We start from the raw sequence: 5,032 nt of genomic DNA, 5'->3' as shown, positions 1-5,032 counted from the left end.
TTGCACAGATAATATATACCAGTTAAAGAATTTTGGACTGAAAGAAAGAAAAATCTAAATCAAAAAATGTGATGAAATCAAAAGAGACTGACTTGTACTTTTGGGGAATAAAAGTGATTAAGATAAATTTTATAAGTGGTGGTATTTGATTTTATAACTTGTTATTTGTTTTGTAATAATAAAAGGTAATTATATATACAATTAATTTTTAATTAAGAGCCAGTAAGTAAATTGATAATAAAATAAATGGATAAAATTTAAAATTTATATTTCTTATATAATCAATATTAAACTTTTCAAATTACGAGTTTGTCACACGGATAAACAGAACGTTTCTGAGTGCGTAAGTGGAGAGAAGAACGCTAGTGTGTGTGGCTATGCGCTTGGTCGCAGCACCGACCCCCACCATTCCCGGTCTTCTCTCGCTGTCTCTTGCATGGCTCCGTGGGACCACGCAATCACGTGTACAACACCGCACAGAAACAATCGTTTTAATTTCAGGTAATTTTTCTTTATTTAATAAATATTCACACAAATATTTTTAAAAGTATTTTTGTATAATTATTACTAATATGTACATTGTACATATATATTTGGCGATTTGTCTTTAAATCCAAAAATAGAGATTACGTGGCATAATAGTCTGCAAAAACCACGTTAATATCATAAAAATCATTTCAATGACCATCTTAAAATACATATATTTGCCTTTATAACCTTATTGAACGAGTCTCTAATGAAATTATTTATTAACGGCTTCATACTTTAAATCTTGATGCTAACTTAACCTCAAAATTTTTAACAGTTTAATCCAACTGGAGCCCTTAGTTGGAGATACGTGATAGAAATATGCCGATCCCAAATCTCCTAAAAAGCAGTTTAATCATTAATTAAATGATTTAACCATAATTATTTAACCATTTACATGATTTTATAATAATTATTGTTCTTATGCTATATGTTACAGTATTGCTTTCCATCAGTGGATGTTCATGCAGTCCAGAGCAGCACCAAGTAGTTTGATAGAAGAGCAAAAGATTTATTTATTAGATATATGTAAGTAAGAAAAAGTTAAATTTGATATAAACCATACTTTTCAATATTAATCGTCAATACTGAAAATCCAAAGTATACGTGTAACATCAACTACAGATTTTCAGTATACATAGATAGTGAATATCACAATACAAATCATACTTAACCTACTTTTATGTTTAAAATATATAATTAGATGTAAATAATAATTACTGTTTTTGTATTATGTTGCAGTGTTACGTTGCTTTCCATCAGTGGAAGTTCACGCAGAGCAGCACCAAGCAGTTTGATTTCTATCAAACTCTTCTGAGCGACAGCTTCATTTATTAGATACATAAGTAAGAAAAATTTAAACTTGGTATAAACTGCGTTCCAATATTTTAATATCCAGTACTGAAAATCTAAAGTGTATGTATAACATTAACCATGGTGGAAGAACACATAGATTTTCAGTATAGACAGTGAATATCGGAACACGTCATACTTAATCCCGTACTCTTATGTTTTAATATGTAATTATGTATGAAATAAACAGGATGATTTTTATTTCGTGTGCCAATCATCTCCGCTATAATTATCTCAGAAAGTATTGATTTACTGGAAAAATGTTTCAGATAAAAGTTGGAGAGTTCAAGGAGGACCAATAGACAATTTTATTAGATTTTGAGTCCGGGACCTGTGTTAAGCCTAATAGGATCCAAGTCAAATTATTTAAATAGAAACCCTCTTTTTATGGTATCATCTTTTTCTACTAATTAATATGAACAACTTTTGTCTGAAACATTTTTTTATTTGCCTTATACTTTTTGAGATATTCAAGGAAAACTTGGTATTTTTTTCAATATTTAGCTTACAATAGATGTTTGTTAATAAATGTTCGTCGGAGTGAAAAGTGGTACAGGACTTTTTGACTTGATTTGGTTTCAAGAATATACTGTTGCAATAGTATTCTAATTTCTTTAAATAATTGTGTACACATGAAAGCTTCAAGAAAATGTATACACAAATATTTAAAGAAATTAGGGTATTATTGCAATAGCATATTCTTGAGATCATATCAAGTCAAAAAGTCTTGTATCATTTTCCCCTCCGACAAGCATTTATCAAGATATAAGCTAAATATTAAAAAAATTACCAAATTTTTCTTGAATATCTCAAAAAGTATAAGGCAAATAAAAAATGTTTCAGACAAAAGTTGTTTATATTAATCAGTAGAAAAAGATGATGTAATAAAAAAAGGGAGTTTTTATTTAAAAAATTTGACTTGGACCCTACTGGGCTCAACATGGGTTCCAGACTCAAAATCTAATAAGATCATCCATTATTCCTCTATAAACCCTCCAACTTTTATCTGAAACATTTTTCCAATAAACCAATACTTTCTGAGATAATTAGTGAAGATAATTGGCATACAAAATAAAACTCACCTTGTATAATTAGATATAAATAATAATTACAGTTTTTGTATTATGTTATAGTGTTACGTCATTCTTTATCAGTGGAAATTCATACAGTGCAGAGTAGCATGGAGCAGTTTTGAAGAAGAAAGAGATAGAAAGATAATATCAATATTATTTTCTTAATATTGTATGTAATACTATTATTAAAAATAACAATTTGATAAAATTTAATAATATTCATTAAAATGTTTTAATTTTTAGCAATATTAAATAAATATTATCTAATATTACACAAATAATATTATTGCGTTTACAATATCAATATTATTTTAAAATTGTATGTACAATACTATTAAAAATAATTTAATAAAATTTAATAAAAATTATTAAAATGGTTTTTTAATTCCTAGCAATATTATACAAATATCACGCAAATATTATAGTAATTTTACCGTAATATTACTGATATATTGCAGTAATATTACCGCAATATTACTGAAATAAATATCAATAATATTACTGATATTTATTTTTGCGGACATTTTAATATTACTGAGATATCTCAGTAATATTACTGCAATATTTCTGATACATTTCATTGTAATATTGCAATGAAAAAATAATATTGCTGCAATATTATGTGCTGTGTGGGTTCCTTCTTCTTTTAACCTCAAATAAGGTAACAAAGCATGTTTTAGAGGTTTCCGTTGAGAGCAAAAAATGGCAATTTTTACACCTCTTTATAGAGATCCCTTATGGAAAAATACACTCAACACTTTTGGTGTTAACCGTTAAAAAAACACCAAAGAAAAAACCTTAAAGTTGGGTGTGATTTCGGACCGCCAATTGAAGGTTAACCATCATTTGAAGGTTAACCTTCAATTGGTGGTCCGAAATCACACCCAACTTTAAGGGTTTTTCTTTGGATGATGGTTAACTTTCAAGTGATATGGTTAACCTTAAAGTGATAGTTAACCTTCAATTACTCATACAGCACAGGGACCTTTCAGATATATTTAAAAAATGTTTTATCTGATGGAGTTGAAACATGTCACAAATATTTCAAAATGTTTCTGCAACATCTCTGAGACAACTCTGGAATAGCAAAATGTCCGCGATTCTCGCACTTGAAACCTTTCTGAAAGTGTGTTGAAATATTTCCGAAATATATTGCCGTATTTTTTTATTCGGGCGGTCACCCATCCAAGTAGTAACCGCACTCAACGCTGCTTGACTTCCATGATCGAACGGGCTAGTGACGATCCTCTGGTTCTGATGCTTAATGCCTTTTAGCTCGTATTGTATATAAGCATCTTTAGTGTTCAAAAATTTGAAATTATTTATTAACTGGCAAATATTAAAAACAACGCAACAACAATTGATATATTATGAATATTAATATAAAAAATTCGTATATTATTACATAATATAATATAATATTAATAATTAATATCTGAAAAAAGCAAAAAGTCCTACATATGAAGGGTGTGGTTACATTTTCTTAGAACCGTTTTAGGGCTGCAATTAAAAATTTCGAAATTTGTCTATTTACTTCTCCTATATGTGGAGGAGTGTGGTAGCCCTCGGCGAGGGAACACGGAGGCGGAGATTGGGAAGGTTTAAGTATGGAAAAAAAGTGTTGTGGGTGAAGAATAAGGAGGAGGAGGTAAGGAGGGTGTGAGGAAAGTCAAAGAGAAGCTGAATAAATGGAGGTGAGGTTGAAGGTGAAGAGAGTCAAAGGAAATCTAGAGGTGAAGTGGAGACGGAAAAGAGAGGTTAGGATGACAGAGGTTTTTGGAAGAGGGGACGGAGAGAAAGGGGATCAGAGGAGACCAGGGAGAAAAGGACGAGGAGGCTCGGCGTCCGGGCATGACGGAGTGGAGGTGACGGGGCGGTTGGGGAGGTGAGTAAAAGCGAAGGGAAAAGAAGAACCCAGGGAACCGGTTAGGCGGCATAGAATATGGAGATACCGACGGAGAGGTAGGTGAAGGGGAAAGGTTGGTAGGATTGGGCGGTGAAGGGGATAGCGCGAGAGGCGAGAACGGCAGGAAGGTTTAAGGCGGACTCGCAACGCGCGACTCGCGGCAGGGATCGATGGACGAGAGGTAATTTCGAGAGATCGATAGAAGGGATCGATAGAGACAAGTAAGCAGGAAAGGAAGGCACGTGGTGGCAGTACGGCGGAAGAGTAGTGTGAAGGAGCTGACGATAGGAGAAGTTTAGAGGAGATACGTTGAGAGAGAATTGCTGCGGGAAGCGAGGAGGTAAAGGTCGAAGTGAAGGAGGCAAGCTGTGGTAGGAAAGAGGGAGAGAGAGGGGCGCGAGAGGTAAGCGGAGTAGGGATAAAATTAGAGAAAAGTTTGTTACTTGTTGCAGATAATCCAGGATGGAATACGAGGGGAGAGCAATAGTGGAGGCGGTGGAAAGGATAGTGGAGGAAAAATTGAGGAAGATGGCGAAGGAGAAGAAAGAGGTTGGTAAAAGGAAGGAGGAGAGGTTAGAGGAGCTAGAGGAGAAAATAAAGAAGATGTTGAAGGAAAAGAAAGAGGCAGGCAAAAGGAAGGAGGAGGGGAGGGAGGAGCTTGAGGAGAAAGTAA

General features: G+C 33.2%; 1 long non-coding RNA gene across 2 annotated transcripts; it reads left to right on the top strand.

The window, feature by feature from the left end:
- The first annotated feature begins 382 nt into the window (after positions 1–382).
- LOC139814720 (uncharacterized) lies at positions 383–2,839 on the top strand. 2 transcript variants are annotated; one of them, XR_011732537.1, is made up of 4 exons: positions 383–501; positions 968–1,056; positions 1,270–1,373; positions 1,650–2,225. It is a non-coding gene; the product is annotated as an uncharacterized lncRNA (long non-coding RNA). The 2 variants fall into 2 exon arrangements; XR_011732536.1 differs by lacking the exon at positions 1,650–2,225 and adding an exon at positions 2,514–2,839 and having other exon boundaries at positions 388–501.
- The last annotated feature ends 2,193 nt before the right edge of the window (positions 2,840–5,032 follow it).

Source organism: Temnothorax longispinosus, chromosome 6 (assembly GCF_030848805.1).
Source record: "Temnothorax longispinosus isolate EJ_2023e chromosome 6, Tlon_JGU_v1, whole genome shotgun sequence".
Classification (NCBI taxonomy): domain Eukaryota; kingdom Metazoa; phylum Arthropoda; class Insecta; order Hymenoptera; family Formicidae; genus Temnothorax; species Temnothorax longispinosus.
This window is presented reverse-complemented; position numbering and strand designations above follow the sequence as displayed.